Source organism: Chelonia mydas, chromosome 8 (genome assembly GCF_015237465.2).
Source record: "Chelonia mydas isolate rCheMyd1 chromosome 8, rCheMyd1.pri.v2, whole genome shotgun sequence".
NCBI classification, from domain to species: Eukaryota; Metazoa; Chordata; order Testudines; family Cheloniidae; genus Chelonia; species Chelonia mydas.
The window spans coordinates 92,020,584-92,048,329 of record NC_057854.1 but is presented as its reverse complement, the minus strand read 5'-3'; the positions used below and the strand labels follow the sequence as shown (position 1 = coordinate 92,048,329).

The 27,746-nt window shown below is 40.2% G+C and overlaps 1 protein-coding gene across 13 annotated transcripts in view; it reads right to left on the bottom strand.

Moving 5' to 3' along the window:
• Window positions 1-27,746, bottom strand: part of DAB1 (DAB adaptor protein 1) — a 667,553-nt gene that overhangs the window by 139,716 nt on the left and 500,091 nt on the right. The gene's annotated exons all lie outside the window — the stretch shown is intronic.

The following is a 27,746-nucleotide window of genomic DNA, read 5'->3' as shown; positions in this document are numbered from 1 at the left end:
TCAGTCTATTCCCATTATTGTAATTCTTTCCCTCTCATGTGATCACAAAATCATACATTTTTAGATTTGAATCCAATCTCCTTATATTCATCGTACGCCCACCTAAAATTCAGTCCATTCCACCTCTTCTGTTACATATTTTGCATCCCTATCAATTACATTAACCCTGGAAATTTAAGAATGTTTTTCTCCTCCAACAGTTTTATGGTCTTGCTGCAGTTTGTGGGATTATTTTGTGTCAACGATGCTATTCATGCAATCGTCCCCTGAAGCCAGGCTTAGAAATTTGCACTGAAACTATTAAGAAGTCATCATGAGCAAATGTAATATGGTATCTCCAAGTAACATTAAAAAGTTAAACCTTCTCGTCAAACGGGAATGAAGTCCAAAAGCAAGAATCCCAACACTCTAGCTATGAATGCCCATGTAAAAAAATCACATTTTACTGAACTGGGCAGTAATTATTATAAACAATCATGGCTGTAATTTTGCTGTCTGTACTATAACAGCTATATACACTTTGCATGGGAAAGAACAATGGGCATTTTTATAGAAAAGCAAAAGATGCCAAGATAAATTTAATGCATAATGTATGTTCCTTTTAAAGAACTATTTGGAAGATTCAGCGTGCATCATATTTGAAGTCACATGCACACACTTTTACAGCATAATTCTGTTTCGCTGTTGGGGGCCCTATTTCTTTTTGGACTTGAGGTGCCTCTCTGAGATGCCAACAGAACCAATTCAGTTTCAGATGTCTTCAATATAAAATACCATTCAGTCAACAGAACACTCCAATAAGAGCTTAGATGCAGCTGAGAGACTTAGCCAGTGTCTAGTCAAAATTGGGACTTGGATGACAGCTGGGTGAGACCCAGTCTCAACAATAACACTTGTGGGTATGGTGAAAGCAACCGGAAAAGCTGGTTGAAATTCTATCAACTCTTTCCACTAAGAGAAGAATGCCCATCATTTGTTATTCAGTCTTTTAAACTGAGGCTCATGTTAGATACTCTGCTGCTCCTAAGTGACCCATTAGCTGTGGCCAAGAATGTTTTTCCACATTTGCAACCTTTCTTTCACATATAGGCCTTCCCACAGGTACCCATGCCACAGACTCCTTGAAATGAGCATTGATGTGCTACCTTGAACAGCTCCTCAAGATCACTCAAAACTTCAGTAACTGTAAATACCTCCTTTTTTAAAGCCAAAATTTACCTTAGTCTTACACTGACTTCCAAAGGATTTCCTAGTAATGTTTAGGTGTTTGCTTTGAACTATAAATACCTAAATGGTTTGGGACCTGTCTATTTCTGAGGCAATCTTTGTTAGAATATGCAAGCGCATCGCATGTGTGATGGCCACTGTTTTGACAGACACTGTGAACTGACTCAGGGAACTCCAGAGCTTAAAGTATGAGTCTCTACAGCTTGAGCTAGAGAGCCAACTCTCAAAATGAAATACATAACAGAACAATATCCTCTGCGAATTGGATACAGAGGGGAACGCATAATACACATTGGCCAGTGGGTTACACATGCATTATGGAAAAATGTCTTTCTTGTGGCAACATAAAACAAGACCTGACCCAATTTTTCATCTCTTTACACCAGAAATTTACAAGAAAAGTTGAGATACAGGATTAGTTGTTCTCATTACCAGGTAACCAACAACGTGTGTGATCATTATAAACAAACATACAATACTGCAAAAACCACAGAAACAAGAAATGTAGAATCCAGTCAAAACATGGAGATCCTGGTCAGTCTTGTTATATTGTAGCCCATCTTGTCAGAAAGGCCTGAATTTTAATGTTCTGCTTATCTATAATGTTTACATTTTAACCCAATGATTTGTGAGAAACCTTTTTTTTATTCTCTGTAGTTATCCACTACTTCCACTGAAATTACAAAAAAAAAAAAAAAAAAAAGGAGTCTAATGGCATTTAATTGGAACAAAAGCTGTAGTAGAGTAAAATAAAAAACTACATAGCACTAACATGACACTGTTCAGACCAATATTAAGCACTAAATTGACATTCTTTATCGATTTAAGCTACTTTGCCAATTAGGCTCAAATGTCTATAAGTGTTTGAATGGAGTGGCCAGTCTTGAAACACAAAAACATTCAAATGAAGATATAGAAATGGGAATGGAAAAATGTCACTGTATAGTTTTAAAAATATACAATAAAACAATGTCTTTCTCAAGCATGCACTTCCTATGAAAATATTTAATACCTAACATGAAAGATAATTTACAATAACTTCTTTTAATGGTTTTGTTATTTCTGGAAATAGCACCTGCCCTGACTTCAGTGGAATTACTTCAGATTTACTTCAGTGTAAATGAGAGAATTTGGCCCATTGGATTTATTCAATAAATCTAGCTGTGCATTTTGGTGTGTGTAGCAGGGTGGTCACCCCCTCTTGCCCTGAAGGGCTGAAAAGCCAGCCCCTGGAGAGGGCTGTGGGCTAGAAGCTGGGCTGATTGGGGAAGTAGCCGCAGCTGGGCCGTGCCCCAATGAGGGCCCAGCTGGCCCTTATAAAGGCTGGGAGCCAGAAGCTCAGGCAGACTCTTTCTGGCTGGAGAGACAGACCTAGCTAGGGGAGGGGGAAACCTTACCTGGGGGACCTAGAGTGAGGCAGGGCTGGGAAAAGGCCTCAGGAAGCTCTAGGCCAGCAACTCCCCAGGCTGCAGGGCCTGCTCCCAGGCCCATATAGGTATTGGGGTTGCAGAGGGGCAGCCTGAGGGTGGGTAAAGGCAGCCAGTCCAAACCCCTTGTTGCCTGTGATGATTGGCTTTTACACTGCAATCCGCCCCAGGGTGCAGGGGCTAGATGGTGACTGGCAGCAGCCACGACTGAGGCGATGTGGGGATAGTGGGTGAGGGTTCCCTGGGGTACGGAGGCAAGGGCACTGGGAGGGACTGGGGCCAGTGGTAAGGCGGATCACTGGTCTGCGGAGGGCGCTCTGGGCTGGAAATTGAGCTAATTCCCAAGGATGACCAGCAGGAGGTGCTGCTGGGTGAGTCTGAATGCTTACAGTGTGTGTTAGTTCCAGCGCAGTACTAGTGAACTCAGTATTTAGTTCCATCATCTTAGTTTGGTAAATGACTTTAAGCAATTACTGGTAATTGTTTTGTTAATATGCAACCCCACCAAAGAAACATCAGCTGTGGGCATTCTAACCAGCATTTCAGATGGGAACTAGATATGCTACACACAGCAGAAAACATTCTGATAAATATACTAACAAATCAATTTGGAGTGTGATTTAGCTGCACCATTTTGATCTACAGCGGTAGGATTTAGCGAACAAAAGAAATCTTTGCTCTCTTAGCACTAACTTCACAGAGAAAAATCAAGAGTGAAGATGCTTGTTATTTAGGTAGTTTTTACTTAGGATGCATCCATTTCACCATCTCACTAAATGTTTGCAATTTGCAGGTTATATTTTCCACTTAACTGGCAAATCAAATGGAACCTGTCAAGAACAGCTGTTTGAACGACATGTCAATGTGCCCCTTTCCTGCTGATCTATGCTACTATATTGGCAAGGAACTTTTATTCACAGAGGAAGCTACAATTGTTTTTCAGTGCATATGTTCCAGCTACTAAGAACAAAATTCAAGCTGTTTTTCCATTGTTATTATGGCACTCACCTTCTAGCAATTCATATGAGGTGTCATTGTTCATACAGTACTTGTTAAGTTAGAAGTCATCTAATTACACTTTTTTTTAACAGTAGACACAGTGTTTCACTTCTATGGCATGCTTTAACTTGCATCAGGCCATCCTAAACCTAGCTTCTCTGTATGGTAGTGTTAACACACTACAAATTCAGGGGACTGGCATACAACATTACACACAAACCGATCAGGTACTGTAATAGTAGTCACTGGTTACAGATCTCTGTTACATGTCAGGACTAGGTTTAATAGCCCTGTTCCAGGACTTGTGACTGGGACCTATTTATATAGGTCTATTACCATAGTATCTGAGCATTTCACAATACTCCCGTGAGGAAGGGAAGTGCTATTATCCCTGCTTTACAGCTGGGAAACTGAGGCACACGCACACAGTCCAAGTGACGCAGTCAGGGTCATGCAGGACATTTGTGGCGGAACAAGAAACTGAACTCGGGTGTCCTAAATTCCAAGCTAACACCCTAACCATCTTTCCGCTCTTAACTAGCGCTTCGGTTGGTCACACATTCATTACAAGCACACAACTTATTAGCTTCACTTCTGCTTTTAACATGTTCACTTGTATTTCTTGCCATTTGCTAGTTTTTGTTTTAAAGCTTTCCAAATTTTCTACATATTTTGTAACTCTAGCCTTTTTAAATCTTTGCTTATTAGACAAATTTTCCTGTTTTCCATATTTAATTACTTTAACTTTTGACCTAAAGCAGGCGAATAAATAGTAGCTGGGCACTTCTGTACCTGTGCACCATTGCAGAACCTCGTTGATTTTAATGGGGCTTTCCTGTAGGTAAATGCGTCTGCTTGCATGCACTCAGCACCTTGCAGAATCAGGGCCTCAGCTGATTCTAAAAGTGCCTGGAGTCCAGAAGGAGGCCCAGCTGCCCTCAGTTCTAGATTCTGGAATTGTTGCCAACTTTTGCAATTTTATCACATACAGGCTTTTCTACCTGTCTCATAAAAACAATGAAAGACTACCAAGAGAGCTGACTGACACTTGGAATTTCCATTCCATGAGAAATTCTGGCATTCCTACATGTGTTTTTATTTCAAATCAGTATGAAAAACAGACCACTAACTAAATAAATGCCCTCTGAAATGAAAGTTATTTCAATTGAAAAGTTCAATTTTAATCAACGTGAAACTTTTATTCTGATTTAAACATTTTAAAATTATATATTATAATTTATAATATAAAATAAATGTCAGAACAAAGTCATTTAAAAACAAAACTACGCTTTTTTTCTATTTATCTTCTAAAATAAATGTTGTCAAAATATACATGTTCTTGTAGAAAGTTATGATTTAAGTTAAACAGCATTTGCTAATGGGAAATAGTTCCATATAAATCAGCCCTAGCTGCCAATTCCTTATTACTCTCTTGTTCAAAATAGCTGCCATCTCTGATTAAAAATCTCGAAGACCACCCCACTCTACTATTTACCCAGCAATTTAATGATATCAAATCCTTCCCCAAACAACTCCAAGAGAAACTCTACAACCTCATCCCCCAAAAACCCACCCCACGGACCTGCTACATGTTTTCCAAGACACCCAAACAAAGGAACCCACGCAGACCCATCATATCCGGCCCGGGTACTCTTAGGACTATTGGGACTCTTAGAAACCATCCTCAGGCCACTCACCCCACCAAGGGACAGTTTCCTCTAGGACACAACTGACTTCCTCCACAAAGTCCGCAACATTAACAACCTCCCTCTGAACCCCATTCTTGCTATTGTGAATGTCATCTCCCTATACACAACATCCGTCACAATGACAGCATCGCTGTCTGCCACGAATATCTATAAGACAATGGACAACACTCAAATATCCAAGCCAAACATGTTGCCACACCCTCTCATTTCATCCTCACCCATAACAATTTTACATTCAACAACAAACACTTTGCCCAAACTATAGGAAGAACCATAGATACTAGGATGGCTTTGCAATATGCCAACCTCTTCACAGGCCACCTTGAGGAAAAATTCCTGGACAAATGCTTCAAGAAACCAATGATGTACCTGAGGTACCATCGATGATATTTTCATCCTCTGGCCAGATGACCTAAACTCCCTCATAGATTTCCACCACAACCTTAACCACCACCACCACCACCCCCCATTTATTAAACTCTCTAGATAGAACACTCTCTCTCTCTCACCAGTATCAACTTCCTGGACACCACAATCAGCTTCAAAAATGGAACCCAACAGACAAGAAACACACTGATCACCTCAGGCTGTGGAGCTGTTTTATTACTGTGTAGATTTTCTAGCTGGGGCAGAAGCCCAAGCTCTGGGACCCTCCCTCCTCGCAGGGTCCTACAGCCTGGGCTCCAGCCCCAGCCCAGAAGTCTACACAGCCCTGTGAGCCCGAGTTGACAGGCACAGGCCAGCTGCAGGTTTTTATTTGCTGTGCAGACATACCCTCTGAGTACTTTCCCCAGATGTTAAGAAGAGCTCTGTGTGGAGTGACTTCTTGTCTCTCTCACCAACAGAAGTTGGTTCAATAAGCAATATTACCTCACCAACCTTATCTCCCATTGCTGTCAATGAGGCTGACTTGTAGGACTGGAAGGGACCTCGAGAGGTCATAGAGTCCAGTTCCCTGCACTCAAGGCAGAACTAAGTATTATCTAGACCATCTCTGACAGGTGTTCATCTAACCTGCTCTTAAAAATCTCCAATGATGGAGATTCCAGTACCTCTCTGGGCAATTTATTCCAGTGCTTAACTACACTGACAGTTAGGACATTTTTTCTAATGTCCAACATAAACCTCTCTTGCTGCTATTTAAGCCCATTGCTTCTTGTCCTATCCCCAGTGGTTAAGGAGAACAATTTTTCTCCCTCCTCCTTGTAACAACTTTTTACATACTTGAAAACTGTTATGTCCCTCTTCCCCTCAGTCTTCTCTTCTCTAGACTAAACAAACCCAATTTTTATAACCTTCCTAATAGGTCATATTTTCTAGAGCTTTAATCATTTTTGTTGTTCTTCTCTGGACTTTCTCCAATTTGTCCACATCTGTCCTGAAATGTGGCGCCCAGAACTGGACACAATACTCCAATTGAGGCCTAATCAGCATGGAGTAGAATGGAAGAATTACTACTTGTGTCTTGCTCACAACACTCCTGCTATTATATCCCAGAATGATGTTTCTTTTTTTTGCAACAGTGTTACACTGTTGGCTTATATTTAGCTTGTGATCCACTGTGACCCCAGATCCCTTTCTGCAGTACTTCTGCTTAGCCAGTCATTTCCCATTTTGTATGTGTGCAACTGATTGTTCCTTCTTAAGGGGAGTACTCTGCATTTGTCCTTATTGAATTTCATCCTATTTACTTCAGACCAGCAAGTCGGTTACCATTTCCTTTCAGTCTATCTGCATATGGAATTGAGGCTGCCCAGTATAAAGATGGCTGCCACCTTCCACTCTTTTCAATAAGACTGAAGTCAAACCCACAGTCAAAATAGCAGCCACTCTATGCTTTTGGAGGAAGGGGGAAGGGGCTATGCAGGGGAACATGAGGGCAGGACAGAGGCTGCAGGGGGTTAGGAGATTAAGGAGAATAGGGTAATGTAAGGAGCAGGAGGGAGACTTAAGTGGTGCAGAAAGAGACAGATGGGGGTGAGATATGGAGAAGGACAGAATGACAACTTCCCCTACCCTGTGGTTAATGGAGGGTAAGAGGAGGGGATTCCCAGTGGAAAGGACACAGTTTTTCATTTGTATTGAAGGCTGCCTTTTGACCCTTAGGATATGTCCACGGTGAGCTAGAGGTGTGATTCCCCTGATTGCATACATGTTCTCGTGGTAACTCGATAAGAGCGAGCGTGAGTATAAATAGTGGTGTAGCCGCAGTAGCTTCAAAAGATCAAAAAGCAACAACAAAAAGAATCCCCATGTATTTATTTTAGAAAATCTCATGAATGTTGAGGTGTACAACTCATGGTTTTTAAATGAGAGGGTGGCTATGCTGAGAATTGCTATCCCAACCCAGGGCACAGGACTTCAAAGCCCCAGGACTTCGAAGCCACAGGGGACACTTTTTTGAACTGGGCTGCTCCCCCTGCTCTCCTGGCAGCCACCAAACATTCCCTCCCCTGCTCCCTGCAGCTTCCCTCTTTCTCAGGTCCTGATGAATTGAAATTCTGATATCCTGGCTATAGAAATCAGTGCTAATATCTTTGCTAATATGGCTCATAAATCATACACAGAACACAAAAGGTTACCCTGAAATGATAAATAAGCCAGGAGTACATTTCTAAGGACTAACATATTTGGTTCAACATATTCTTGTAAGGAGCCTTTTCCCCCTCCAGAGCATCAGAGCTGCTCGGAACAACCAGTCCCCCCTATTTTTCCCTTTTGTAATCCTCCTCCCTGGAAGGCCAGATGTTGAGGTAATCGTCCTTCCTAATGAAAGAGGTCTGGATGCAGCTGGTGGCTAATTCTTTCTGCCAGCCTCGGTCACATGGAGTAGTACGTCATTCGGCGAGTTACGTCACTGACTGCAACAGAACCTCTTACAGAGTGAGATCCTACTCCAGGTGAATGAGGGTGGTGGAATCGGTCTCTTTATGACCATTTCTTGTGCCGACCAGAAAATAAGAGCCTTCCCTGAAGAGCCGAGCATGTCCAATCACAGTAGTTGTTTGCCTGGGAGCTAGAATCCAAATTTGGGTCCCCCTACGTGATTGGCACCTGCTTACTCCTACAAACTCAGATCTACACAGGGCCACCATGCTCTGATATGGAGTCAGGGCTGCTCACGGGACACTCATGCACTTTGGCAGCCCTGTTATGACAGCCTGCAACTCAGTCTGAATCTCGTGCATTTTTGGCTGAGCTGCTGAGCTCCTGTAGCAACTAGACACTGCATGTGCACAGGGTGCCAAAACCTGGAAAGGACGCAGCAGCGGTGGCATTGGTTGATAAGTGCTGCTGGTTCTAAATGGGGAGAAAGGAGGAGGAGAATGAAGTTAAAGAGGGGATTCCAAGAAGAGGGCAGGGGTATGACAAGGCACAGAATGGGGGACAGGGGCTGAAAAGGGATTGGGACAGAATGGGAGAGGCTGATAAGGAGTGGGGGAAACCTTCAGGAGGCTACCTCATATCCCACACCCTCCATGACTCCCAGACTTCCACTGCCTCTAAAGTTGCAGGACTCTCACTAGCACCGTTACTCCTAAAGAATGTTATCCACCCCTAGATCAGGAGTGAGGCATGCTGACATGCTAATTCTTCCCATGTATGTATTCTTAGATAACAAGACTAGATGACAATATAATCAGAAGTTCATGTCATCTTAAGTATAATATGAGTAGGGCCCTATCAAATTCACAGCCATGATAAACGCATCACGGACTAGGAAATCTGGTCTCCCTCTGTGAAATCTGGTCTTTTGTGTGCTTTTACTCTATACTATATAGATTTCACAGGGGAGACCAGCATTTCTCAAATTGGGGGTCCTCACCCAAAACAGAGTTGCAGGGGGGGTTGCAAGGTTATTTTAGGGTGGTTGCAGTATTGCTACCCTTATTTCTGTGCTGTCTTCAGAGCCGAGCAGCTGGAGAGCGGCGGCTCTTGGCCGGGTGCCCAGCTCTGAATACAGCGCCCCACCAGCAGCAGTGCTGAAGTACGGGTGGCAATACCATACCATGTCACCCTTACTCTGTGCTGATGGCTTCAGAGCTGGGTGGTCAAAGAATGGTGGCTGCTGACTGAGGGCCCAGCTCTGTAGGCAGCAGCGCAGCAGTAAGGGTGGCAAGACCACACCATGCCATCCTTACTTCTGTGCTGGCAGTGGCTCTGCCTTACGAGCTGGGCTCCTGGCCAGCAGCCACTGCTCTCCAGTTGCCCAGCTCTGACGGCAGCGCCGCCGTGAGCAGCAGCAGCGCAGAAGTAAGGGTAGAAGGACCGTAATCACACCTACAATAACCTTGCGACCCCCGCACAATTCCTTTTTGGGTCAGGACCCTTACAATTACAACACCATGAAATTTTAGATTTAAATAGCTGAAATCATGAAATTTACTATTTTTAAAATCCTCTGACTGAGAAATCGACCAAAATGCACCGCGAATTTGGTAGGGCCATAAATATGAGACAGACAGGATATTTCAGTTTCAGCCTTCTACAGACAGAAGTAATAAGAGCAACCGTTAGTCTCCATATGTATCGGTGAGCTAATAATGATTCTTAAAGTCCTGACAAAGTGAATGTATGAATAAGGCACTGAAGTAGGTTAATACTGTGATTATAGCAATTTTTGGAGTTTCACCAAGGTACACTGTTGCAATCCACTTTCATTGTGGTCAGCTACACAAATAAAAATGTCTTTCCTACTAAGGCTAAATACACTCAGATACTTGAGGTTTTAACCACACCCCTTCCTGACATGAAAAAAAAACTCCTTAGGATACAAAGATCTGACACACTGAAAGTGTTGCACAAGGCTTTTTGCCATGCCCCAGCCATCTACTTTAACGGGAACTGCAAGGCTAAAACTTTGCACAAGGTTTGAAAATGTGAAGATAAAAACAAATTTGTGTTAGATCATGCAACAAACATGCTCTGGTGCCCAACCTTATTACACAGGAGGGCCACATAAACCTAAGCACAACCTTGTGTGAGCCAAATAGATTCTACATATTTTAATAACATTTAAAATCATTTGTATGGATTTATATTTTAAGTTGTTTGTTTCACATGTATTAGACATAATTGTACATACACACAACCTATGTACACATTTGTGTAAAGGAAAATGATGTAAAAATGACAAAATGGTAATGAATCAGCTGTTAGTGTATTGTGTTGCAGGGGGCCTTTTGAAATATCTGGTGGGCCATGTACAGCCTGCAGGCTGTAGGTTGGGCACCCTTACTCTACAGGAAAATGAGAGCTGGTGGGGTTCAACCAATTGCTTCATACTATCACCAAGCAATCTTTCCATATCAGGAAATGCATTATAACTTGGAGAGATCTTATCATAATTGGCAAGGATTTTTCTGTTATCATGGTACAAAAAAACTGATCACAGAATACATTGAGTAAAGTCCAGCTACATGCCCAGTTCTGCCCTAGGTGTTAAGAATTCCAGATTTAGGACTTGGAATTTATGAAAAATCTGCATTTTTCCAGTAAATTGGGACAAGTTAATACTTAACTTTATGTTTTCAGGGACATCCATTAATAATTGTACTTAAAACATTTTTTATAAAAGACATGAGTTTTCATTTATTGAAAAACACATCTGCTATGAATTCCGAGATTTCAAGGCATGTCATGCACAATAGGTTAACACAAATCCTAGTTTAAATGCTGACAAAAGGTACTGCTGAATAGTAATGTAATGTCATCTGAATGTTGCCTTGGTCATGTCATCTTAAGCATATTAATGTTTCTCCAATATTAAAATCTAGCTGTCTGAAAATATATTCCCAAGGTTTTTACCTTACATGAGCACTACTGACAACAGAGAATTCATTATGTTACATTGGTACCATCGTCAATGGAAACTGTTCACAAAAACTTTTGAAATATTAAGGTTTATAGAATATTTAGGAAGGAAATACATAGTTCCATCTTTTACATAGACTGCTTCTTACAGACTATCATGTCTAATGTTTCAGGTTGTCAACCCTGAATAACTTTGTTACAAAAGAAGTATTTAAAGGGTTTAGAGTTTAATGCAGGCCAATAACCTTGAATATTTTAAAGCAGCATGTAAGAAGCTTAACCACACTTTTAAGCAAGTCTAAAGAGACATAATTTGAAAGGTGCTTATAGCTACTGCCTCTTTATTTTCAGATTTCAGGCTTTTAGAAACTCTGGTTTAAACCTAAAGGGGAATTTTTTCCCTTTGAACTAGGTTACTTGAAATGGAAATTTCACCACTGACCTTGGAGAATTCAATCTCTCCCAAACATCAACTGCTTTGAAAAATTCAGCGTGTGTTTGGAGATAATGAGCGTAGTAACAGAAGTGACAAAAGTTGGCCTGCAGATGTTATAGGGCAGTTTGTAAAAGACGTTATTATAATTATTTTAAGTCGTCAGCTGGAAACTTACTGTACTGTATACTCTGAAGACGCCAAAGAATGCATAATCTTGACCTCTGTAGATGTAAGTGTATTTGATGGTCAATAAATTCACATGACAAGTTTAAAACTATATCTCTGGATTTCTCCACACATTTCTGAAAGCAACATGCCAACTAATCTGCCTTCAGTGTCTTTATCTCTTCAGGATAATTCACTAGCACAGTACCCCTGCTACTTAGCAGCTCAGAAGACTTAAAAGGAAATTCGGCTGCAGTATGCCTTATATATTTTAAAAAGGATTTTAACAATGGGTAAAAATCCCACTTATAGTTCCATCCATCCATCCACTGACACCTCATTTTCTCAAGAATTCTTTACAAATTGCTTACCCGGCAAGAAGAGATCTAGGAGCACCATGACAGCATATACGTGGAGGAAGAAATTAGCCCAGCCAGGACCTGAACTCTGAATAACCAAGGCCTCTCTGAAGACTCTCTAGGCCTCAGAGACACATGGGACAGAAGCCTTCTCAGGCCAGCCTACATGAGCCACCCCACCAAAGGAGGATGGTCAGGAGCAGCAGAGCAGCAGCCGAGTAGTTTTACAAAACCAATAGCCTGGTGAGGTCATCTGCACTTTTATTTTCCAAAAGGAGGTGTTGCCCACCATGGGAGGGGAATAGAAAGGGTGAAGGGTTTGGGCCACCACCTTCATTCTACCCTTCATGTACCCCACCATCCTTCTGTCATTTGGTCCTCTCGTGACCATACATTCCCTTCCCCAATGTTTTTTCTTTCCCTTGCTCCCCCGCTCCTTCCTTACACCTTCATCCCCCCTCTGCCCCTAGGTAAAGTACAAATAAAAATATTTAACTAGCAAGACCTGTGCCAATCCCTGCCTCCATCATTTACTTTTATGCTGTATCGCTTTCTCATGTGCTTTTGTATCTTTTAAGCACTGGTCATTCAAAGACTTATGCATGTCTTATGCTGGAATAGTGATATAGATAGGGATATCACAAAAATTAAATATTCATCACTCCTCTACAGTATCAACAAAAGGTGGAGCTGTGATTTGTTTCAACACAAATGGGTTTTGTCATTAGCAAACATTTTTATTAAATCAAGATTAAATCAATGTTGATTTCACCCCCCCTGGGAGTTTTGCCTGAGTAAAGAGTGCAAGAATCAGTACCTAAAATTTGATTTTACAAATTTTAAATTGGTTTCAAATTTGCTCTTACAAATTTTAAACTGGTTTCAAATTTGCTCCAGTATAAAAATTCCTTTATATAATTGGATTGTAGCAAGAGAAGAGCCATCAAGTCTGACTACTTGTTAACAGTGATATTTTTTATAGTCTAGCTTGCATCTGATTATCAGAGAACAGGGAATCACAGATTCTGGTGGGTCTTGGTGTGTTTGTAGAAATGCCTACCAAATCTTCTGTGTATCTTTTGACTGACGTCATGGCCGTGATTAATTTTTTCCCACCCTCAAATCAAAATCTCTTAAAAGAAATTATTTTCTTTCAGAATTGGAACACAGAGTAAAGATTTTTTTAAATATATATCTTTAATCATATTTAATCACTTTAGGGATATCAAGTCTCAACCAATTGGTTTTTTCAGCAGATGCAAACTCTCCTCTATGATTTCAATATCTTTAGCATGTTAATAGTTTATGTATGAAAATAATGAGGAATTACTTAATTCAGTAACTAATGTACATAATTTTCTAGGTTTTTAAATATATAGGAATTGGCTTATCTTAATTTGCTGAAGTGACTATGCTCTTGAAAACAGTTGTGAGATTATTTAAAGTGAATGAATAATGAAATCACCTGACTTTTTAAAGGTTTGTAAATTCAAAGCAATTTCATTGTTCTCCAGAGAACTACCTGGAATCCTCGCTGCTGGGTGGAATAAGCCCATTTTATCACTAAACCTAATAATTCATGAGTCTGCATCAAAAGTGAAATGCACATTGGCATTACAGTGGAACTATCCTGGGTAGTAGTACATTCCAGCATTTGTTAGAAGGTCCTCTTGAAGAGCAAAATCCTGCCTGCCTGACACAAGCAAGTAGTCTCAATGAAGTTAGCGGGTACGCCCACATTAGTCAGGTGAGCAGGATTTGGCCTGAAAAGAACATGGATAAATATTACCCTCCTGAGGGCATCATCAAAGCATGCACATATACCTCACCCACAAAGTATAGTCATTTCTAACATTTTAACTATTTGGATTTCTAATAATGCCTTAAGTCCTCCTTCTTAAGACCTCACAAGTTCATCCATCCTTCTCCACTCCCGCCCTACAATTAAATTATTTGTCCATACCTTAATCAACGCCTGCCTTGATTATGGTGACCTCCTCTCTGTCCTTGACATCTACAACTTCCCCTCTTATTAGTTCAAAATATGCTGCCATAATAATCTTTCTTGCATGCTTCTGTGGCTATGTCCCTCTGATTCTTCCTTGCACCACCTCCCTCTCACTTTGGATATGAAATGTTGTTCCTGTTTTCAATGCCCTACATAAGTGGTTCTCAACCAGCAGTACACACCCCCCTCCTGGTACGAAGAGGTCTTCCAGCGGGTACATGAACTCATCTAGATATTTGCCTAGTTTTACAACAGGCTACATAAAAAGTACTAGCGAAGTCAGTACAAACTAAAATTTCATACAATGACTTGTTTATACTGCTCTGTATACTACACATGAAAATGTAAGTACAATTTATATTCCACTTGATTTATTTATAATTATATGGTAAAAATGAGAATGTAAGCAATTTTTCAGTAAGAGCATGCTCTGACACTTTTGTATTTTGAGGTCTGATTTTGTAAGCAAGAAGTTTTTAAGTGAGGTGAAACTTGGGGATACACAAGACAAATCAGACTCCTGAAAGGGGTGCAGTAGTCTGGAAAGGTTGAGAGCCAGTGCCCTACATCACACATCTCCCACCTATATCTCCAGCCTGGTCTCCATTTTGCACCCCCTTCAATCCACTTCCACTCAACCAGCAATGTCACCTTTGACACCCATATAGTCTCTCACACAAACATCTCCATGTCTCTTCCACATCTCCTAGGGCTTGAACTTTCCCAATTCCTGTTTACCAAGCTACCATCTTCATTTCATTCCAATGTTTTCTTTAAAAAAAAAAGCACAACTAGACTTGTTTTCCTAAGTATTATTCATGAACACAGTAGTGTTGTGAAGATCAGTTCATTAATGTTTGTACAGCACCAAGATATTATGATGAGAGCATCATAGAAAAGCCCAGGAGAAAAATCAATAATTTTGCATTCAATGCAGGGTTTGGATGTGTGCAGTAAATAATGCATGAGGCCACACAATGAATGATGAAGATAAAAAGAAACACTGAATAACTACCCATTCAGTTAGCACTGTCTATCCTGTTCGCTGAATTACGTAGGGGTCCTGTGGAAAAAAAGTATGTGATCATGTAATTAATGCAATCATAATGCAATCACACAAGGGTGCTGATTTAAGGTTGCACAGACCACTTTAATTCTGGCTTTTCCTGACCTTTGAATGCTTGACTTTGCAACCTTAACATTCTTTTAATGTATTAATTTTTGGATGTATTACTGTATATGCTCTAGAGATATTACAAAGAGAAGGAAAGTAAGTCAGACGGAGACTCTGCATGTAGTTTTCAGTTTTGATCTTCAATGCTTCTTTAGAATTTCATATTTTTGACATTTTTAATGTATTCTAGACTCTCTTTCTCAACATCCAATTCTCCTTAAAGGAGTTGATAGCCCATCACATCTTGAAGAGACATTTCAAAACCACTGAATTTATTAAAAAATGGCATTCCTGAAACATCCATAAACACTCCTACAAAATATCAATTTAGCAGATATTGCATATAAATGCATTATAAACATATAACTACATGAATATTAAAATTAAACCCCAATAAAACCAAAACTTATAGTGTGCCAGACTGTTTCTCTGAAATATTCAGTTTACATGTGATTTTGTACATTTCACTTCAACCTACAACTTATGTGAATATCTGACACTGGCAGCACAAAGCAAAAATGGAGTATTAATTCTGTTGCATCAGTAAAATATTACAGATGTTTTTGCCTGCACTTTAATATTTTCAGAATTACAGTCTATAATAAGGTGATGGCTGAGTATTATCTCCCTATTTACTTTGATGCAATTTTACAGTTAAAAATGAAATAACTAACTAACCTCAAAAGACTTATTCTGTTTAATTACTTTTCAGTCCCTGAATCATTCTTTTCACTATATAATCTCTCCTCAAACTAAACTGAAAGAATCTGAAGTGTAATTAGAGAACACACATTAGCTGCTCAACATTTGCTGATTGTTAAACTGCTGCTACACACAGAAAACAAGTTGACTCCAGAGAGAGCTTTCCTTCCATTTGCAGGGGAGACTACTATGAAATATTAATGTTTGTAAACTCAGGGCCAGATCCTTGGGGGCATTTAGACAGCCTTGCACTGCTCTCCTGCAGCAAAGCAGCCCTAAAACCTGTGTAACTGGTGCCAGAAGGATCCAGGCTTCTTGACTATTTGTGCTTACTGCAGACAGTTTAGGGGCACAAGCTGCTCCAATAAACCTTGAGCACCATAATGGACCTTTTAGGAGTCAGCAGAACTTAGAGTATCTAGGCTGGCCTCGGTTGTATCAGATAATTAGCCTGGTGCAGACTGGTCCAGGATCAGGAAGCACAAAAGTGGCCTGAAGTCAGTCCCCTTTACATCATCTTCCCTACATTTCTTGAACACAGTTCAGGGTCTGGATGACCATTTTCAATACACACATCAAAATATCTGATACTGATTAGGCATGATTTTCAGAAGATTAGGAGCATGTGCAAAACATGCACGCTAATTCATTCCTAAACTTCTGAAAGTTGGGCCCAGTAAGAAACCCAGATGTCTTAAAAAGGACATCTTAGGTATTCAAAGCCCAACACTACAAGGCATAAGCACCTCCTCTGAAGTGCTATGCACCTTCAGCTCCCAATGACCTCAAAGAGACTTCATGGGATAAGGATCCCAGGTTTGTAATCTCTTTTGAAGTGGAAAAATTCCCATATTTGACCAGTCTGTCTCCTGCTCTTTAGTCTGGTTTTTTTTGGTCCTGAACCCTATTTTACTTTACCTTCATATTTAATCTCTAGTGTGAAACTGTGGAAATCTTGTCAAGTGCTTGTTGAAAATCAAACTACAACCACTGTATTTCCTTTATCTATTAAGGCACTAATAGCGTCAAAGAACTCCAGCAGCTTAGTTAAGCATCACCTCCTCTGCTGGAATCTGTTGCTCGATAGCCTTAAAGAATGGTCATACCAGTGTTTCACATTTTCTGAAGCTCTGATGGTGTGTCTTTGTAGTTAAATGCCAAACTAGTCGTTTTTAAAATCATCGGTTTTGAACAGCGTTTCTCATTTTCAGAGCCTGCCTTCGTTTCCTTTTTGAAGGCAGATGCTGAGGGATGCTCCCCCTCAGACAACTTCCCCCGAGAGTACAGCTAGAGGAGAGCAGGGGTCCCAGCAGCTAAAGGGGCGGGCTCAATCCTGACTGATGCCGATGGGAACGGGAACAAGTCCACCATGAACAGATGTCTAATAAGATAGAGCAAATGGTCTTTGCATAAGAAACTCGGATATTATTTAGCACTCTGCTCTATCTTCGTTCTTAAGGATGCCCAACTGATTCTTTTATTTATTGTAAATATATTTTATATACCCCATTATTTTATTATGTTATTCTACCAGTTACTGAACGTCTAAAAACCTTGGTCTCCAATCAATACCTGGGCTTGAAATATCATTCTTGTACATCTCCATGGAGACAGAAGTAAATGCACTGTTGTCGTGGTAATGTGTTAGAACTGTGTTTATCAGTATGTAGGTCATACTCATAACCTGCAAGGAGGTCACCAAAGCTATTTATATAAAAGGTTAATGTGCTGACTGTCTCCATATCCATAAGAACTACAGTAAAACCTCTTAGCCCTGTGTCAATACCCTTTCGAAACAGTAATAGCCTGCATATAATCTAGCAATATAATTTCACTGCAGCATCTACAAAGAGCCAAAGGTGTTTAATGCGTCCTCTTGTGCTTCCCCATCCCACTAGTCTGGGATAACAACTTTTGCCTTTTGTGAAGAGAAGAGCCCTGTAGAACAGGGATCTGCATCCAGGGAGAGGAGGCAAGCTGCAACATAGAACAGACGGTAAACTATGGCCTATATACTCTCGCCTGCCTGCAGTGCAGAGGGGAGAAAAGACTGCATGGTGGCCTAGGGAGGGAGGGAGAGAACAAACGCCTGAGCTGGATGCTCCCAGATCAGGGACAGAAGGTACACTGGACCATACAGTGAATTAGCAGTCATCTAACTTGGCAGGAATCAAGAATACAAAGAAAAAAATAATTTGTTTTGATTTGAGGCAGAGAACTCTGCTCTGCAGACATGCCACAGTTTCAATCTAGTCTTTTTTTAGACCAGTCTTCAAAAGGTGGTGACAATTCAGATACAGAGAAAAGGGATTCTAAAACTAAACTCCATTCTGATGTCCTTATTTGCATTAAGTAGCACCTTACTTGGCAACAGTCCCACTGAAGTCACTGGGACTATTCACAGATTTACAGATTTTTAAGGCCACAAGGGACCAATATGATCATATAGTCTCAACTCCTGCATAACACAGGCCACAGAATCTCACCAAGTAATTCCCATATGTGTGACCTACATTGCTAGTTCCTAGATACATGACCTTGCATTTAGGTGTATTAAAATGCATGTTGCTCAAGTGCAATCTTACCATACACTGCAGGTCACTCTGGATACTGTCCTGTCCTTCTCATTATTTTACCACTACGCCAATTTTTGTGTCTTCTGCAAACTTTACCAGCAATAAATTTATGTTTTCTTCTAAATCACAGATAACGATATTGACTAGTATTTGGTGAAGAACAGATACCCATGGAACCCATCAGAAATGCCCCCATTGGATGATGAGTTATCATTTGCAATTAGTTTTTGAGATCTATCAGCTAGCAAGCTACTATATGTGGAATACGTCATTATCCAAGATGAATGATGTTTATTAGTATCTGGCCCTTCCAGGACAGAGATTTTTAGTGAACAACTGGTGATAGACAGCAGAACTATTATGCGTCTAGGGAAAATACATTTGCTAGTTTTTTAAAATGTCTGATAAGCTGCAACATCTTCACTGAACTGCAAAATAAGTATGGGTCTTACCACAGTGACCTATGTTTTAAGCTTGGAACTTTGATTTAAAAAAATGGCTGCATTTTAAAATGATCTAACAGGCTTGGAGACAGCTGACCAGTCATTACCAAGTTTTTAAGACCTTGTATACTAGCAAACTAGATCTATCTTATATCTCTAAGTGCAAATCAACCCTCCCATGGAAATATTCATTAGGATGGGAATAGGAGGAGAAAAATTACTCAAAGGCTCCCCTCACAAAACGTTTCCTAGATTGATCCAGGGGGGCTGGCCAATCACCACCACCCCACCGCCGCCCTACACAGAACAGGCCCTCAGAACCTGCAACTCTCCCAAGAGTTCACTGGGGGCACAGGCCATCCACACAGAGGAGACTCTGCCTCATAATGGGCTCCTGTGCAGCTCCAACAGTGCTTCCTCCACCTGCCGCTGCTCAGTGACCCTTTCAAAGAGGCCTATCTGAAAAGACTACTGCAGCAGGGTTGCAATATTTGTTTTGGCATATTTCCTTTGGATATGCCAAGGGGAGGATCTACGTCATCGTTTCCAAATCCCATTCCACATAAGGACCCCAGAACCCGCATAGATCCTTCTGGGGAGGTACAGGGAATGTTGGGAAGACTGCTGCAGAGTGGTCTGACCCTCCCTTGCACATGAAAACAAGAAAACCCCTACAGCGTCCCCTCTGCCCTGGGATGGCTCCCAAGTTTCTTAAGGAATTTTCTCTCAGATCTTAGCCCTTGTCTACACTACAGACTGATGTTGGTATAATGATGTCACTCAGGCACAGTGACCGAACTCCCAGCGTAGACAGCTCTATATTGACAGGAGGTCTTCTCCTGTCAACATAACTACCATCTCTCGTGGAGGCGGAGTACCTAGGCGGATGGGAGAAGCTCTCCCACTGACATAGGTAGTGTCTTCACTAAGCATTACAACACTGCGGCACTGCAAGTGTAGACAAGCCCTGCGTCTCACATGGTTTATACCTATGAAAATCTTGTTTATTTTGCATATTTACCATATCTGCTTGGAGTTATTTGGTACTTTAAAAGGTACATATCCAACTGCATGAAAAATCAGGCATGATTTAAAAGATGTGTAAAGTGACTTCGTCAACTTGAAATTTCTACTTTTTTTTTTTTTTAAAAAGGAGTTAAAAGCAGTTTCAGGTCCTGCACCTACCCCTGAGTTCTCTCCCAATTGTTCTGGTTTTACCATCACATTTTCTTGTTTTTAGTTTGTGTGTTTGTTTTAATTTTCACTCTGTTGTCATGTGAAAGACATACACAAAAAAAGGAAACAAATGAAAGTCGGAAACAGTGAAACTAAACACACAGTGCTGTCAAACGGTCAAAGTCAGCAAACCGAAAAAAACATAGGAACATATTTCTCTAAGGACTTTACACTAAACTTAGCTATTACCTGTAACAATAGTAGGTTAAAAAAAATCAAAACCTGTGATTTGCCCCCCAATATATATGGTCACTTGTAATTCCAATATGTGTAGTGTGTTTAAGGTTTCAGCCATTCTGCCTTCAGATAACTCAAATATATGACATAGGACCAAACTGGTACATCTCGTATTACATCTACTGAGTGTGGCCCATAATGGAAACATTGATGATTTACCCAAAGCACATAATCTACAAGAATCACAACCACATCTTTTCTTTATTCCTAAGGAATAAAATGAATGTCAGTTCCTGACACATATATCGTTGTGAGGCTGAGCCTGTTATCTAGTCAGGTTCACTCTACAGCTCTTTGAACTCCTAGGATAGGAACAAGTCATATGAAATGGATGAAGGGCTTACAAATTCAGTTACAGCATATATCAAAAGGACAACGTGTATGTTGGCTAGTCCTCCTTATGAATAAGTTACTGTTGTATTCAAAAAGTCTACAGTTTTAAAGGTTAAGATTGTTGTGATTTTTTTTTTAACTGCTGTGAATGTATTAAGGTATTTAACTAGACACCTACTTAGGTCTCTGGCTTCTTGGCTATGATAACTGAAACCAATACGCTTTTCTAGTCATACTTCGCTCTGCATTTGTTTCACCAGAAGTTGATCAATGGATTGACTAATAAACTCTTACTGAGATAGCGTGAGCTGTTAGTTACAGCACATGACTGGGAATTGGCAGCCTTAGGTTATGTACCCAGCTCTGCCACTGCTTTGCTCTGTGATCTTGGATAAGTCAGTAAGGGATCAATTCTGTCTTCAGATACACAGCCACAACTATCTTTGCAGTCAATTTAAGCCTCACCCATGTACAGTGAAATACATGGAAGCTTGTTCATTTCCATAAATAATAACCAAATAAAATTTGCAGCTAGCTGACCTTTGCATTGACAATTTTCAAGTTATTTCCTATAAGCAGCCCAGGAATGTACAGCACACTATTGCAGACATGAATATAACAATACCTCTTTATTTCAAGTAAAACTGGAAAGGCTTTCAATACCATCAATGTATTTGGGGACAGAACAGGGCCCTATACCTGCCTCAGCTTTCCCATCTGCAAAGTGGAAACAATTATGCTTACAATGGGTGTATTGATACTATACTATACCACTGTGAAAGATTCTACCATTCCTAGCAGAATTCCCCATATATGGCTGGAAACAGCACAATCTTTCAAAACAATAGAAATGTTAACGTGCACCCAGTGCAACTAGCTTACTAGGAATATCATTCATTAATATTTTTATTAAGCAAAATTGAAAACTTTGGATGAAAGATGGCATAAAAGTGCTATTAGCAACATGTTTGTCCCTGTGGGATATTTCTTTCTCAGCCACATAAGGATCTAGTCACTAATCCAATCCTTTAGAGGCATTTTAGCTACTAATCTGGATGAATACAGTAATTCTTGCTCAGTTACATTCATTACACGACAGTCTAGTATTTTGGGGGTGGATTTTCTCCTTCTAGAATCCTCTGAACAGAATTTCCCTGATACGCACTTGAAGTCTTGATACCAAGCCTGTTGGGAGTCTTTCTACCGATTTCAAATGGCATTGGAACAAGCAAAACATTTGCCCGAAAATTTAATTCGCTGGCCTGTCTGATAGCTCTGCCCACACACACCACCCTTTTTTGTGAGATGCTCCAAGCAGGGCTCAACCATATTTTCTGACCTCATCTATATGTACAGTAAAACCATTGGCAGCACTCGATCAGCTGGACCCATTGCTGACATCACTGTCAGCAACAGGTGCATTTCCTAGGGTAGACCCCGTCTTATAGTGCAGTATTACATTCCTGCATTTTCACCCCCATCTGAATGGGCTATGAGGTCAAATCCTCATTTGGGACATACACTGCAGTAGGCTCCTAATTATTAGTTTCAGGTGCAAGGTTTTGTCTATTTTTACAATACAGAGAAATGATAACATAAGAAAGACTTTTAAGAAAGTTAATCCCACACTGCTCAGACTCTCAACTCCTTTGGCCAAACAACAAAAAAGGGATCTCTCCCCATCTTACATAGAGGTCTCAATTCAGTGCAATTGTAAATGTAGTTTTAAGCAGGATGTCACTCCCTCAACTAAAATTCTTTGATCAGCACAACGGTGCAACCCATTTTGTCTAGACATGATATTTAAAACAGGACCCACACACGCTGAATTTGCAACAGTAATTATTTGATAGCCATTTCTGCTGAATTATATCTATACAATGCCAAGATTAATGATTTTCCCATTCTATTTCCACTTGAGAATGAATTCAGAACTTCTACCAACACTCAAAAGATCTCCAGATAATGCTGTCAGTAACTATTTCACACAAGAGGTTTGTTATAGCAAATCATCTGACCTCAATTAGTATATCATTTAATTTTGTTGTACTTGATCCATAAATTATTGAAAAACTCATGTACTTACTGTGGGTAAACATAAATAAGTCTATTCCCCATAAACAAAATAAGCTCTTGACAGTGATCCTCTTTGATTTCTCATTAAATAAAATGTACATTTGTTTTTCCAGATACCAGCATGCATCACAGCCATCTACTAACGAAACAGAAAAATTAATCGAAATAAATCACATTATGAAAACTTGGACTATCTCACTACACTGATGGCTCTTCAACTGATTTGTTATCAGATCATAATGTGAACAAATTCACCTGTTTTTCATTGTTTACAACACCTGAAAACTAGACTCAACATAGGTTATTACTATGCTATTCATGGCACTGTATTACTATTGACTCTGGACGTTTCGTATTTTAAAAAACGAAAATAAATTTGATAAAATACAGTTACTAACTGATAAAAATATTCAAATCATAAAAAAGAAATATTACTCTAAACTGCAGTTCTAATCTGGATATGAATCTGTAAAAACCGCACCATGGAGTTGCATGTGAATTGCGTCTTGATGACTTCTACCTCAAATAGGCTCTATTTGCAGTTTTCCTAACTGCCAGCAGGACAATCTTAACTGGTCATCTGAAAGTCAAGCTCTTTTTCCCCCTCAGCTTGTGCATTACCAGCAATGGTGATAGTGGAAGTTAATTAATAATTATATTGAAGAATCACAAAGCAGAATAGAACTCAGCTCACATTCCCCAAAGGAAGTTTGTGAAAAATTATCAGGAAAAAAACATAGTAAGAATCTATTCTTCATTACAATCAGCAGATGTGACTCTGGTTACACCCAGGGAGCAGATCTATTGAGTAAAAAGGTGTCATTTTACAGTCACTTTTTGATAACAGCATTTGAAGCCAGAATATGCAACTGGAAATTCTAAAAGATTACAATGATACATTATATTTCTAGAGCATCTTTCATTAAAGTGTATGGGCTAGTGAAACTATGACGTGTCAAGCCTGACTCTAAATGAAAAGATCCAGCACAGTGTAACACCTTACTGGTCCCATGAACAAGTGTAAACATGTCCGGCCATTATACGACCGCCTGTCTCCTTCTGCACAAAATTTAGGACCTTCACAAGGCATCACCACCTGTCAGCTCCTGAAAGGATGTGTTGGTTCTGAAAGTGGGAATTCATTACAGAGTAACAACTGTAGGCAGAAAAATGCCCCTAGGTAGAAAAGTAATACTGGTGGGACAAAGAATCTGAGCCAGTGGACAAAAACAAAGAAGAATGGATCAGGTATTTAAGAAAGAAAAAGATCAGAGAAAAGAAAAAGTAAGTAAGGTGTCTTCTCCCTATCCTCTCTTTTCCCCTATGTTCCCTCCAAAAAGAGAATGGTGGGCCTGCTAAGGACTCAATTCTTTATCAGGGTTGTGATTTATGTTTAGTCCTGCCTGAATACAAATAGTCCTTCATTTGGAGAAATGAATCTAGGGATATATTCATGTTTGGACCCAAATAAAATCCAGAATAGATGGAAAGGCAACTTTTTGCCAAAACAAACCCAAAAAATAGGCTATTTTTATGATCCAAAATAATCAATGCAAAGCCTGGGCCTCATGGGTCTGAAAAACGCCCATCTGACTAGAGGCTACCTGAAATAGACTTAAGTACTGCAACGTCTCATGCAGCCGCACAAGTAAGCTTCAACTTGAGCATGACCTAGGGTAGAGTTTTCAAAAGCACTCAAGTGACTGAGGAGCCTATCTCTCATTAAGACTAAGCCCTGATCTACACTACAGAGATAGGTCGATCCAGGCTTACGTCGATCCAACTCTAAGCATCTACATTAAATGTAACTTGCCCACTACCCCGACTTAATAATCCACCACGAGAGGGTAGCGCTTGTTGATGTAGTTAGATCGACGCAGTGTCGGTGTAGACATTGCATTGCTTACATTGACTGTTGCTGCCTTCAGAAGCCATCCTACAATGCCCCACACTTGACAGTTAAATCGGTGCAAGCGTTCCTGGTGATGATGTGCACCTCCAACACAAGTAGTGTGGACGTGCAAAAGCGATGTACTTACTGTGGTGGCTGAATACCGACGTAACTTAGGTCAACTTAATTTTGTAGGGTAGACTTGTCTTTAGGCTCCTAAATGCTTAAGTCACTTTTGAAAAAGAGAGTTAAGAACAGCGATGATGGTCAGCAGTTTAACTAGGAAAAAACATTTAAAAAATGTCAAATACAAAAATGAGTGTGGGAACTGTCAAATTAAGTTTCTTAATTAAAATTGACATGGGCCCAGACTGGTGGATTCAGAATCTGCATCCAAATTTGGTAGTTTGGTTCACCTCCATTAAACTTTTCATTTACATGTCACTGTGTAAGTTAAATTCCACAAGGAGATTTTCCATGTACAGCATTAACATGGATCCTTAACCAAGGCAAACCAGTTCCCTAAAGGGATTATTAAGTCATTTGTAATTCCAAGAGACTGAAATAAATATTTTATATTTGATTCATGGTCCATAAATATTTACACAGTGGGATTTCTCCATGTACTACAAGACCACAAGTGGTTCACATTTTTATCAAGGATGACTAATAAAAACGTACAATTCCCTACCCCTAGGCTACTAACACCCGGGGCTTATTCACTACTCAGCGAACTAAGTCAATCAAATGATGCAATGAGAAGAACAGTCAGCTTCTAAGTAGCGTAGTCTGAATCATTAATAAATGGCCCTACTCTTGCTATAAAATGTCCAATTTGTGGGGAAGTGACCTACAAGACTCTTTTAATTAGCTATGTGAAATCTCTTCAGGATGCCTTTTAAAATTCCAGCAAGGTCTCTCTAGGTAGTTGCAGCACAGAAGTAACTTACCATACGAGTGGATCACAACCAACAAAGGTACTGAGATTAGGGTTGGCGGTGGGGGATGGCAGAAGTATAATCCTTTCTAATGACATATGGTGCACTGTCAGCTCATGTGAGTGAGTGAGATCAAGGGGGGAGGATTGCTGAGGTCAAATTGAAACGAAGGTCCCTGGTTGCTTAGACTCATGACAAGATATGTAGTAAAGAGCAACAGAGCAATTACATCGACAAACGCTACACTCATCAGAGTTTGCATACCCCCATCCTAAAGGAAGGCAGTTAAAATCCCTGATGTACACTTGTGGCTGGGAATATGTACAGGTAGCATTTCTACAGCCCATCAAACCCCGGAGGTTTATAATATCAATAGATAAATATTATCACTATTGATTGAAAAAAAGGCAAAATTAGTATTTCGCATTTTTAATGGTCTAATTTTCTGAATTCATCAAGGTGATAGTGTTGATGTAGGAAATTCAACCACCATTCACGTTACTGTACAGTTTTGCAGCTGTGGTGTATAGCATGTGTTATCCTAAATAAGCAGAACTTTCACATCAGCCTCTGGGAGGATTTTATATATCATATCTTAATAATAATCGCTCAGCGTCGGACAGACATCGTTTTACAAATCAGCTCTAGCGATAATGGAAAGAGAGCAAAAAGATGTGAGAATGACTGAAAAGTTTATAGCAAGAGAAACATTGTCACAATGATGCTTAATGAGGATATTTCAATATACCTTTCCTGTAAGGGAATGAGTTTGCATGACTATAGTACCACACAAAACGACAGCTGTTCCAGATACATAAACAGGGTCTCATAAATTCTGTGACTTTGCAGGAACAGTATTTGTCATTTGGCTCAGCTGTCATAGAACTCCTCCTTCCCACCATGGGAATCCTGTTTCTTGTCGCTATCTACGACACCTACCTATATCTTTCTCCACCGAAGCCCTGCAGATTGCAACCTCCCACTCCCCATCTCCCAGCAAGGTAAAACAATGATCAATATAGAAGCTGAATTTATTACGAAAACTTTATCTAACTGTAACAATCAAGGTCCAAACACCCCACGGGGAAAACAAAGGGTCAGAACCACAACTCAATCAACTGATTGTATACATTATTGCACTATAAAAGTGAATCAAGTAAGATATCATACAAAAACTGGTGACACACTGGTCATGAATATCACTGTGTTATGGATGCAAGGATTGTGCTCTGGAAATATGTTTCAGAGTAACAGCTGTGTTAGTCTGTATTCGCAAAAAGAAAAGGAGTACTTGTGGCACCTTAGAGACTAACCAATTTATTTGAGCATAAGCTTTCGTGAGCTACAGCTCACTTCATCGGATGCATACTGTGGAAACTGCAGAAGACAATATATACACAGAGACCATGAAACAATACCTCCTCCCACCCCACTCTCCTGCTGGTAATAGCTTATCTAAAGTGATCACTCTCCTTACAATGTGTATGATAATCAAGTTGGGCCATTTCCAGCACAAATCCAGGTTTTCTCTCCCCCCCGCCCCCCGCCACACACACACAAACCCACTCTCCTGTTGGTAATAGCTTATCTAAAGTGACCACTCTCCTATTACCTATTACCAACAGGAGAGTGGGTTTGTGGGGGGGGGAGGGGTAGGGGGAGAGAAAACCTGGATTTGTGCTGGAAATGGCCCAACTTGATTATCATACACATTGTAAGGAGAGTGATCACTTTAGATAAGCTATTACCAGCAGGAGAGTGGGGTGGGGGGAGGTATTTTTTCATGCTTTGTGTGTATAAAAAGATCCTCTACACTTTCCACAGTATGCATCCGATGAAGTGAGCTGTAGCTCACGAAAGCTTATGCTCAAATAAATTGGTTAGTCTCTAAGGTGCCACAAGTACTCCTTTTCTTTTTGGAAATATGTTAACATATTTTTCAGAGGTAGTGAACAAACAAGCCTGCCCTAGATAAAGGAATGTGGATTCACCTATC